This window comes from Dermacentor silvarum, chromosome 2 (genome assembly GCF_013339745.2).
Source record: "Dermacentor silvarum isolate Dsil-2018 chromosome 2, BIME_Dsil_1.4, whole genome shotgun sequence".
Classification (NCBI taxonomy): Eukaryota; Metazoa; Arthropoda; class Arachnida; order Ixodida; family Ixodidae; genus Dermacentor; species Dermacentor silvarum.
Window position 1 is genome coordinate 136,838,148 of NC_051155.1, and position 12,718 is coordinate 136,850,865.

Genomic DNA, 12,718 nt, shown 5'->3' on the forward strand with positions numbered 1-12,718 from the left:
GCAAAAACTCACGTGTGGCGCATACCCGCATTGCATATGCGAGTATGAGCCATTGATATGCGGGTATGAGCCAGGGACAAGAAAGAAAGAGCAGGTGTGGGGAAAGCTGCGCCGGCGCCGGATCGCGTGACGCGCGCGACCATTCAGGGTCTTTTGGCGTGTCGCGAGGAGGGAAAAGAAAGGAAGGGGGATTGGCGTGCGCTCCGCCGGGCATCACTCGCCTCAGATCAGTTTCGGCGTCCGGATGGGAAGGCCGCGCGTGGTGCGTTCCGCCGAGGAGCAGGTAACGTTTGAGCAACGGCGCCGCGAACGCACTCGGGAAAGAGCTCGTCGTCGACGTGCAGATTTTAGTGTGAGGGCTTCCGAAGCCCAGGCGAAACGTCAGTGAAGAGCCGCGGACCCCGAGTTGCGGGAGCGCGATGTTGAGGCCACGCCAGCGAAGAGCCGCGGACCCGAGTTACGGGAGCGCGATGTTGAGGCCAAACGACACCGTCGTGTTGCCCTCCAGGAACCCGACAATGGTGGTGCACGCCTCGGCATCGTTAGCGTCATCTTCCCCGGTGCGACGGCCAGGTTTCAACGCTAGTTTCTCAACCGGAACTTCGGAGCCTGCTGCAGTGTGTGTGACCGGTTGTGGTTCGAGCACAACGTGGTGCTAGTCAGTGCAATTCGTTCCGAGGGACACCGAAGCAACACACGACACGCTTCGCTTACCCCCATTTCCTCGGCAGGGGAGGGGCTACTGATTTTTTGGACAGTGTTGCCAGCGGGAGCGGTTCCTTGCAGGCAGGTCCATATGGTCAGAGAAATCAGGGGACGTTTTCTTGGGAATCTTGTTTCAAAATGGCAAAGCGTAAATTTTTTTTTTTTTGCACTAAGTGGTTGCTCGGGGTCACCTGGGCTCACGTAGCATAGGGTTTGCCGCTTCGCAGTGCCAGGGCCGTCTTCGACGGCATGATAAGCACGTGTCAAACAGGCACGCTTTGCGTATACTCCGCCCAGCCATGAATAAAGGCAGTATAACCTGGAATGAATATTTTACGATACAACTAATTCGCAGTAACAGTGTATCATTACTCATTGGTATGCGGCCGCTAAAGCGGCATCTACCTAAGCCCTAACCCCCGCGCTTTGTGTCGGGTCGCTTCGCTCCCCCCTGGTAGGACACCAATGTCAGGCCTGGTGGTGAAGCATATATAGGTAAAGAACAACTACTGCAGAAGTAGAAAAAAAGTAATATAGCAAGCAAGCAAACAAACAAAAAAACCTTTAACACGCGTATTGAACCACGTACCTCCCAATCATGATCGCAGTGCTGTGACCACTCCTCAACTATACATTCAACTATAACATATTTTTTTCCTTCGTGGCATATATTAGGGGGGTGCGATGAGCAATTTTAGAGACCGAATCAAATAGGAATCGAGTAGTGCCAGAAGCGAATCGAATGGAGGAGGAGGAACAAACTTTTATTGAAACCAGCAGCTTAGTTGGCTGGGCCTAAGCCTCCCACGTGGGGACGTGAAGGTCTTGCCTCTTCGCCGCCTCGCAGGCTTTTCTACCAATACTCTAAACGTCTCTTGCTTATCTCGGCTGCTGACCGGTTGAACCTTCGACTCAGATTCAGGCGCTTCTGGAAGGTGTCCGTTACCTACGAGTGTCACTGGGTGAATACCGTCGCATTCCATTAGGATGCGCTCAGTGGTCTCCGGATTTTAGCTGCAGCATACACATACATGTCTTTTTGTTTAGAATATATTTGCTTTGGTATGTTTTTGTCCTTATGCAACCAGCTCGAGCATGGAATACTCTTAGTATGGCACTGCCCTTTGTGTTATCGTACATTAATCGCCTCCGTTGTTTGTGGTCTCCCTACTTTTCTGCCATCAAACCCCCAATTGCCTTTTACTACAATCTTTATATCGGACATGTTTACTTTCCGCCTGCTATCCCTGAACCCAAGGGCTTCAAGGAGGAGAGCTGATGTTAAGTTCGACGACCTTTACTTGGATATGTTACTTGTATGCATGTAAACGGGCATATGAGGACATTACAGAAACGTTTCCATATGTGCGTAGGCCCCGGGAGTGCCGCGCCCTATCGACTAGCAAGATAGGCCATATAGAGCGGGGTGGCAGGCGTCGCTGAGCCGATGGGCATGGACCACATGTGCAGGATGTTTCAAACCGTCAAACGCGGCAAACGGGTGCCGACAAACGCTTCACTTGCCGGGCGTCACTGTTGTCGCCCCCCTCGATGACTCCGCAAGCTGTTGGCGAAATGTACATATGTAAATAAACGTGTACATACGGAGGAGTTGTTGCGAGCCTTGTATGCAACGTGTAGCCTGACAACGAACGAAAGATTGAGGGCTAGGAGCCCGGATCAACGAGGGTGCCATCAGGAGCGCCAGACCAGCAACGGCCTGAACTCGAACAGCGGCACACCCCCACCACCACGGAGAGAAACATAACTCACATACATGCCTTTTTGTTTAGAAGATATTTGCTTCGGTATGTTTTTGTCCTTATGCAACCAGCTCGAGCATGGAATACTCCTAGTATGGCACTGTCCTTTGTGTTATCGTACAGTTATCGCCTCCGTTGTTTGTGGTCTCCCTACTTTTCTGACATCAAACCCCCAATTGCCTTCTACTACAATCTTTATATCGGACATGTTTACTTTCCGCCTGCTATCCCTGAACCCAAGGGCTTCAAGGAGGAGAGCTGAGCCTATATCAACAGCTGAGTAGATATCTTCACATCCTAATAAAACATGTTCCATCGTTTCCCTAGCTTTACCGCAGCAAGCACAATATTCTTCGTCCTTGTTGTAGTTCGCTTTATGACTAAGCTTTCTAAGACACCTTGATCTGGCTTCTAAAAGTAAGGAGCTTCCCTTTGAATCATCATAAATTGTTTCTTTCTTGATTTCGTTTTACTGCAATAGTAATAATATGGACACTCCAAGCGAATTTCTGCCGTCGGCGTCACCGTCGCCGTGAGGTTCCGTATAAATCCCACGGCCCATAAAATCGTTGCCGCGTGCCGTACGCTGTATGTGAGAGTGAAAGCATGCGACGGTGAGCCGGCAATAGCGGCTCGCGCACACAAGGGCGTGAAGCGGCAAGGAAGCGCGCAGTTTTCCAGTCACGCACAACGCTCCGGTGGGGAAGTGGAGGGGTCGCGCTATACTGCGTCTGCGTACCGTATGCATAAACAGTAAAAGAAGTTCTCAAGATCGCCTATAGCAGATGTCACAAATCTATTCATTCGGCTGAATTACTCGAAGAGGCGGTCATATTACTTACACTCTAAATCAAAATGCATAATTGCGTAATTAACAAAGTTAATTAAACAACTTTTCCAATAATTACTTTACCTCACATATTATGACATACTAATTGAACCCAGTGATTTCATAAGGTACGTCCACTTGAGACAAATTTTGAAGCTAGCTCTAGCGCTGTCAAACTTACGGTAAAAATGCTTTGTTCTATTTACTCTTAGAGCGCAGCTTCTTAGGCGCCCGTTCCTGCATCGGCGTCGTACCTCGTAACGGAGCGAACGAGAACAGCGAAGGACGAGAGCGAACGTGGAGCGCAGCGGGAGATGAAAGACGGTGATAGCGAAGAGAGTGCGAGGAGGAAATTGGAGGAGGGGGCATGGCGAAAGCGTGAGAAGAATAGCGTAGTGCCCTGCAAGACAGACTCTGCGGCGACGATGGCTACGAGATGGCATCAGGGGTGCGATCGCGCAAACAGCTCGCTTTCCGCACATTCGGTTTTACTGCTACGTCACAAAGTGGGAAATCTGTGGTACCGCCCAACAGCCGCTGACGCATCAATCCAGAGAGGGCAAGCGAAGGAACGGAAAAGCGAGCTGTTTGCGCGATCGCACGCCAGAGTAGCGCATGTCGTCTGTTCACCAAAGCGCTTCATGAGCGGATGTCTGCCTGCGGCGGCTGCTGCGAATCTCGCCCACGTGTCACCCACGCGCTGCCTCTCGCGATCTCCCGATTAGCGAGGCAATCGCGCCACACCACCGCGAAATGAAAACATAGCGCCAGCCAACATACCGCGAAATGAAAACACGTGTAGAGCGCGCTGAAATTTCGTATTAGGGAGTATCGTAATCGTCGGTGAACTTTTCTTAACAATACGCCTTTTTATGTATTGAAGCTCAAAAATTGAAGCTCAGAAACACCAATGCATTTCATCGCAAACATTGCGAATGCATATCCAGAGACTGGTGTCATCCACGGAATTCGTTCGGTGTGGATACGACTTTCGAAGTCACCGGCTACAAATTGTACATTACAATATATGGGCCGTTATGTATATATTTTATGAGTTAATTAGCTAAACTTCGATAATTAGTCAAATATTGCAGTTTTGTTGCACTGTTGAAGCCTTTATTTCTTTTCTTGTCCATGCTTATGGGCATTTTTACAACCTACTCTCTGTATGGGTTTGCCGCCTGCGCAAAAGACTCACAGAATTGCCGGTCGGTCATTTTTTTTTCTTATAGTGCCCAGGAACAGCTACGGAGCCTTCGTACTGGTGCACTTAAAGAGTAATACGCGGGGCAAAAATCTACAGAGAAGAGAAATGTGGTAGACAAAACAATGTGAGATATAGAAACAAAAAGGGAAACAGAAAACGAGGAGGCAGGCATAAAAGGGAGTTATCATGCAACATGATAATCTACATATATACAAAACAGAGAAAATGAACTCTGAAATATGTCAATGCCGACAGAATACTTATTACATGTTTTTTGGAGTCGAGCCATATGACAGTCTCGAATGCCCGAAGGCCGCGCGGGAAACGCGTAATGCTGCCTGGTATACTTTAGCGGCACGGAAAATTGCACATGATCAAGCAGTAGTTGAGCGCTTAGTAAAGACGAGGACAAAAAAGGAGACACACGGGCGCTACTCACATGAAGTTTAGTTCCTTGACAGAGTGGAACAAAAGAGGGAGGTGCCTCGAATGCACGTCACCGACCACGTGAACCACATTGCCATCGGGGAGCAAGATGACAAGACAGAGGTACAAACAAGAAGAATGAAATTTACTTACACATGCGCAAAAATTCAGTTCCTTGTCGGACAACGCTAAGGAAGTCTTGCCGATACAGGAAAAACAGTGATAACCAATCTGCTCACTCTCGATTATTAAACGGGTGATTTCACACTTTCTCCTTCCTACTTTCTGCGTTTTATCGAAGAGGGGGACACACCCACACGCATGGCAATGAATAGCTAGAAAGTCATCTGAATGCGTTTTGCTAACTTTGTAGTTATGCTCATTAATCTGTTCGTTCAGGCACCATCCCGTTTGCCCAACGTAACACCGGCGGCCGGCCGCATTTCAACGGAATTCGATAGACGAATCCAGATTTGCACTCAATCAACTTATTTTTGTGCTGCTTTTTTCAACTTTTCTTTACTTTCCAAGTCGGATCAGTTGTCCTACACAAACTACCGAGCTTGCTAGGTGCTGAGAACACAACATGTACATTGTCCCGAGCAGCTAGTTTCTTTAGATTGTGCGAAACTTAGTGGTTATACGCAATGACGGCTACACTGCGCTTCTCAAAAGGAGGCCCAATGTTCGTGTTGGAAACACCAAGATCGGTTTTCGTACATCGGAGGAACACTTCTGCGATTGACACTGACATATATCAGTTGGATAACCGGACTTTAAAAGCCGTGAAACTTGCTCGTTGAAGCTGGATGACACTAAATGGCAACAAGACTTAAAGTGCGTTACACTTATCAAGTCGGCTCAGTTTAAGCAGTTTCGGTGCCTTGCTGACCAAGCTACTGAGCACCTCTGGAACGTACAGCTTCGAAATCTCCGGAACCTCACTGCCAAATCCCACCAAAAGGTCAGCAGCAGTGTCCACGTCCCTGAAGGCTTTTGCCTTCCAGACTCCGTCCTTGAACTCGGACCAAAGTTTGGGGTAGGCTTTAAAAGGACGAATGCTGAGCTTCTTTCTGTTGTACGTGAAGTATCCGAGCGGGTTCCTGAGGAGGAAGCACACAAGCTAAATTCTGAGGGAGTGAATACCCTGCATCGGTGTAAGCCTCCGCCCTGCGGTCTTCCAGTGAAGCGTGTTTCGTCATATCTTATGATCGCTCTCTATGTGTGCTTTCCGCGGATAAAGAGGGCGTTTTTGTTCTATTTTCACGGGAAGGTTTTTTTTTAGAAAGGCTAACTAGGCTGTGTCAGTTGTCTTTAATGAGCTTATGGCAGTTTATTTGCCTACAGTAAAGGCTCAGGCGCTATAACTTTGCAACAACCTGAGTCTTGATAAACTGCGCTAAAGTATCGAAAAATGTGAAAGCATGTAATTAGATGTATTTTTTAGTGCCAGAACACACAAGGAGGGGATCCCTTTCAAGGTCATCATTTGGGCACGTGGCAAAAGCAAGTCGCCTCATATCTAAATGACATTTTAAGATAGCTGGAAATCAAAGACCCGTTTCTGGTAAATAATTCTGATCAAGTGGTTGAATTTGTAAAGGCCCACGCAGACGTTGTCCTGAAGGCCTTTTCGGTAGACGTGACTGACTTATACTATTGCTTGCCACATGATGAAATGTTACGTTGTGTAGAGGAATGCATGGATGAATATGGTTCCGTAAAATTTTCTTGTGAAGCTGGGGTCTCCGTCGGTGGTTTTTTTTAGAAATGCCTAACTTTTACCTTTGTTCGACCTTCATTCAATAGAACAACATTCCTCTAGCTGTTACAAAAGAAAGGAGTCTGTATCGGCTCCTACCTAGCGATTTGTTTCTAGCAAAGTTTGACCGTGGGTTGTCCCATCACCTTGGATCCTTTAGTAATTTAATGAAAATCTTCAGATATGTAGACGATTTTATTGTGTTTCTTGATTATCCCTTTGAGCGTTTTCAGAAAGAGTGTGATGACATCGTATTGGTTATACGTAATTGTGTTCTCCCCTTCTTCTGACTGTCTAAATGCCTGTTAACGGAACCATCAGGTTCCTAGACGTGAAATTTGTGTCCACTGATCACCGCACCTGTTGGTGTTGTACACCCAGGGCTAATAAAGCGCTTTTGGCATTGTATTCCATCCATACTAAACTGGTAAAACGTAGTGTCACTAAGGTGTGCTTTAATTTCGCAACTGATAAGTCTTGTTGCCATTTAGTGTCATCCAGCTTCAACGAGCAAGTTTCACGGCTTCTTTAGTCCGGTTATCCAACTGATATGTTAGTGTCAATCGCAGAAGGGGTCCCCGACGCAAGAAAACCAATCTTGGTGTTTTCAACACGAACATTGGACCTCCTTTTGAGAAGCGTAATGTAGCCGTCATTCCCTATATCCACCAAGTTTCGCACAATCTGAAGAAACTAGCTGCTCGGGACAATGTACAAGTTGTGTTCTTAGTACCTAGCAAGCTGGGTAGTTTGTGTAGGACAACTGATCCGACTTAGAAAGTAAAGTTGCAAAAAGCAGCACAAAAATAAGTTCATTGAGTGCAAGTCGGAAGTCGTCTATCGCATTTCTTGAAATGCGGCCGGTGTTGCGTTGGGCAAACGGGACGGTACGTGAACGAACGGCTTAAGGATCACAACTACAACAGATGGTTCTCTAACTATTCATTGCCATGCTTGTGGGTGTGTCCCTCCCTTAGATAAAACGCAGATAGTAGGAAACAGCAAGTGTGAAATCACCCGTTTAATAATGGAGAGGGAGCAGATTGATTATCACGGCGGTTCCTGTATCAGCAAAGCTTCCTTAGCGTTGTCCGACAAAGAACTGAATTTTTGGCGCATGTGTAAGTAAATTTCATTCTTCTTGTTTGTACGCTCTGTCTTGTCGATCTTGCTCCCCTGTGGCAATGTGTCCTCGTGGTCGGTGCCGTGCATTCGAGGCACGTCTCTCTTTTGTTCGGCTCTGTCAAGGAATTAAACTTCATTGTTATGAGCAGCGCCCGTGTGTTCACGTGTCTCCTTTTTGTCTTCTTCTTTACTAAGCGCTCCACTACTGCCATTGAAGATGAACCAACAAACCCGTCTCGCCACACATGATCAAGAATCTTTGGACGATGTATAATGACATGACCACCTTATGATGCGTTTTGATTTTAGAGGTGTGATTTGAGGTATACTTGAGATGGTTGGACTATGTTCGCCAGAACGGCAAAAACTGGGCTTGAGTATAGGTACAAATTTATTCTGGAAGTGTTCACTGAGGTCAGAACTAGATTTGCATGCTTCGCCAGTAAATCCAGAGGCATACTTTAGCAGTGGAAGGCACACAGTAGAATGCAACTTCAGAGAGGCAACAGAGGAGTGGAAGTCATGCGATAAATGACAAACAATACAAAGAGCTCGAAGGGCACGTTATTTCACATATCTGACCTATGAAGAGAAGCTTAACGTTTTGTCGAAGTACACACCAATATCTTTCATTTCATGCACCCTGGGCAATGGAGAATCCAGAAGGGTGTATGAAAATAATGATGATGATGATAATAATAATAATTCTGATTTTAATATTGCAGTTAATTCATGTAGTTTTTACCATAGCAAACGTGAGGAGATGATGGAGATAGTTATTTTTTACTTACATTGAGACGCAGCTTTTAGCATTTAATCATGGTATCTAAATTTAAAAATTTTTTGTCAAGTTCATAGCATAACAGCAAACAATAAAACTACTTGAAGACCGATTATGTCCCATAGTTGTGTTTGGGTCTCAGGAGGATAGGGTGTTTTTTTTTTTAGCTGCACCAAATTTTTAAATATTTCCTGTGGCAGATAGCACAATTCTAACCATTGATCTAAATTACTCGATGAGGCGACCATTACTTCTACAAGAAATCAAAATATTTAATTAGATAATTAACATACTTACGCTAATTAACTTTCAAATTAATGAATTTACGACACATATTTCAATCTACGAATTATAGCCGGTGAGTTCGCAAGGCGTATCCACTTGGGACGAGTTCTCAGGACTGCACTAGCTTCGAGGTAATAATTTTCAAAGTATCCAACGAAATGCATTGGTGTTCCAGTTACTTTTGTGCTTCAATACATGAAACTGCATTTTCCTAAAAGAAGTAACTGGAACGCCAATGCACTTCGTTAGAAACTTTAAATATTAATATCTCGGAACTGGTGCAGTCATGAGAATTCGTTCCAAGTGGATACTATCGCCTTGTGAATTTACCGACTATAATTCGTAGATTAAAATATGTGCCATAAAATAATTAATTACCGGTAATTAGTGTGACTGTGCTAATTATTTAATTAACTTGATTTATCGTAGAAGTAATGGCTGCCTCATCGAGTAATTTAGATAAAGGATTATAATTGTGATCCACCACAAGCAATCTTAAAAAATTTGGTGTATCTAAAAAAAAAACATGCTGTACGCATTTGTATTAGTAGTGAATTTTGATTCTGATTCTAACCCTTCATGTAATACCCTTCCCTCATAAAGTCTTTTAAGTTAATCATGTATGTGAAATAAATATAGATAATATCGGACATAAAAAGAAGAACATGAAGACGACGATGTTCATTTCATACCAGTGCACCAGGCCAATCCCCCGAAGTGATATCATCATCATCACCAGTGCACCATCAAAGGTGGCTCTACCTCTATCAAAGTCACAGGGCAAACAAACAAAGAAACCATGGATGATGCCGTAAACAACGTCAAGTGCGAGTCGTCCCCCGTCATCGTGCCCTCGGCCGTGGTAGTCGACGTCCACACCGCGCAGTCCCTCTCCCACAGCAGACTGCTCCTCATTGCCGTCGCATCTTTCACGCTGGTGGTTGCGTTCATCGCCGTCGTGCTGTTGATAGTCCCCAAGCAACTGCGGTTGTCCCGCCAGGACGAACAGGAGCCGGTTCTCGACTGCGGGGCCGAAATGGTCCCGATCATTTCTCTGCTCAACGCAACCGGCGACCCCTGCACCGACTTATACAGCTATGTGTGCTCGACCGCGGAAGAGCCCGATTCCTCCTACCTGCCGCCGGCATTCAGAGTAGCTTTGGCCTGGGAGCTTGAAAGAGACGTTTGCTCCGCGACCAGCGGAACGGGCGTCGCCACGGAGAGGGTGTCGTTGCTGCGTCCCGCGTTCTTGAACTGGCTCGGCCTGGACGAGGGAGAACGCGTCGCCGACTTCGCACGCGCCCTGCTGAGGATGGGGAACGTATCCGCGTCGATGACCACTCCGCAAATAGTGCGTCTGTTGGCTGAAATGAGCCTCAGATACGCCATGGCGCCGGTTGTGACGTTCGGCGTGGATCCGACGCAGTCAGGGCCTGCGACCACCCTGCAGCTCGAAAGCAACCTGCGGTGCTTGGGCGTAGGACATCAAGAACAAACAATTACCCTGGCTGTTCGCGCTTTTAACGATGTTCTCAACACCACCTTAGAGGTCAATGATATCACTGAGTTAGACAAAGAACTTAAAGCTTTCGGGGGAGAAGCAGGAGGAGTTCGAAATGTCCCCCAGGGTATCGACAAGGTACCGTTTCGTGATCTCGGTGAGAGCGATTGGCAGGCTATACTGAGAGACCTTGTCTTTCCGACGCTGCCGAATGTGACTGAGCTGTCGGCGAGAGATTCTCAGCGACTTGAAGAGCTCGTTCAGTTCATTGGGAACGCCGTAAACCAGCCCGCGGCCCTGGCGTACGTGGTTACCTGCGCTGCTATCAACGGCGTGGAAGTTCTTCAACCCGAAACACCTGCTTTGAGTCCGTGGTTACAGAGATCGACGTGCGGGTTTTTTGGTATATGCGAGTTGGACGACGTTGTCAAAGTGGAGTGCATGCGGAGCATTGCGGCCGACAAACACGCCCGGAATGTATTTTCTCAAGTCCGGGATGCAGTTTCTTCGGCAGCCCTGAAGTCGTCGTCACTTTTCTTTGGCAGGAGCAACGTAACGCCGCTCGTTGAACAACTGAATCGAGTCAAGCTATTGCTGCCTAGTGATATTGTAGGCTTGGGAGTTCCTTTTCCAAATATGTCAAATTCTTTCGCAGCAAATTTGCTGGCCCTTCGCTCGCATTCTTTCGAGATCAGGCGGGTAAAACTTGCGCGCAGCATTCCTGAAGCGAGGGACCTCTTCATGCCGGAAGTCGTCAGGCGCGCAAACGTCATTTACATTCCTGCGAACCTATACCTGTTTCTCAACCTCGGCTCAACGCGAGAAGGGATCTTTGACCTTTCCGACCTGGCTGTCGGATTGGCTAGTGAACTGTGGTCCTTCCTCCTTGACGGGGAATGGCAGTCCCAAGAAAGTGGACTGAGTCTGCCGCCCGTTCGCATGTGCTTCAAGGAGAAATACTTCAATGACGACTCGGATGAAAGAACGTGGCGGACTGCGCTACACGCGGCTCTGGGCCTGATGTCTGCGGCTACTCTGAACAGCTATTCTGACTGGTATAAGAGCTGCACATTCAACTCAACCCGTCTGTTGAAGGCACAGACGTTCTTCCTCTACTGGGTGTACAATCGCTGCGCAACCTTTCCCAGCGCCGCTTCTAGACGAGTCATCAACGCTGCTCTGAGTAGCCTACCATTCACTGCCGAAGCCTTCTCGTGCCCTCCCACGGCACCCACAGCTAGGCGCCCAGTATGCCTTGAAAACCTAACCATATGGAATTAAACGTGTTTTGCGTCTCTAGTGCTGTTTTTGTAGCGATAGCTACATTACGCCAGGTTTTTGCCCCTTCGCCGTCGCCACACTTTGAACCGTGGCCGCACTGTGACGTCACACCACTGCCCTCGATTCTACGGCAACACGGCTCGTAGCGGTCGCCGCGTGGCCACCGTTCCTGCCGTTGGGCGCTCGCCCCCACCTCTGTGTGACGTCACACCACGGGCCTCGATTCTCCGGCGACTCGACTCGTCGCGGTCGCCGCGCGGCCACCGCTCCTACAAGCACGCGTCCGCCGTTGTCTGGCAACCGCCACAGCTGGCTAGGGTGCCTCGATGCCAGCGACGGCGGCGCTGGCATCGAGGCACCCTACAGCTGGCGTGCTCGCCGCGCCCTCTGTGTGACGTCACAACACGGGTCTCGCTCCGGCAACTCGCCTCGGCCAACACCACCTAGACGGCACAAGGCCTGCGCACTCCGATCTATGACGTCATGCTACCTGACCCGAAATTCCCATTGCCGAGGCTGGCGTGACGAAAGCGGTGACGTCAAAATCATGCTTGCTTACGCGGGAGTACCCCCATTAGATTCTATCGCAGTTAGCTAGGCCAGGTAGCATGACGTCATATATCGGAGTGTGTAGGCCTTGTGCTATCTAGGTGGTGTTGCCTCGTCGCGGTCGCTGCGCGACCACCGCTCCTGCCGTTGGTAAAACCCGCCGTGGTTGCTCAGTTGCTATCGTGTTGGGCTGCTGAGCACGAGGTCGCGGGATCGAATCCCTGCCACAGCGGCCGCGTTTCGATGGGGGCGAAATGCGAAAAACACCCGTGTACTTAGATTTGGGTGCACGTTAAAGAACCCCAGGTAGTCCAAATTTCCGGCGTCCCCCACTACGGCGTGCCTCATAATCAGATCGTGGTTTTGGCGCGTAAAACCCCATGATTTAGTTTTTTTTTTGCCGTTGGTAAAGTCTCTTGCGGTTGGGCGCTCACTGCGTCTTCTATAGGACGTCACACCCCGCGCTTCGTAGCTGTGATTGTAGCGCCATTGACGATTTCGCCA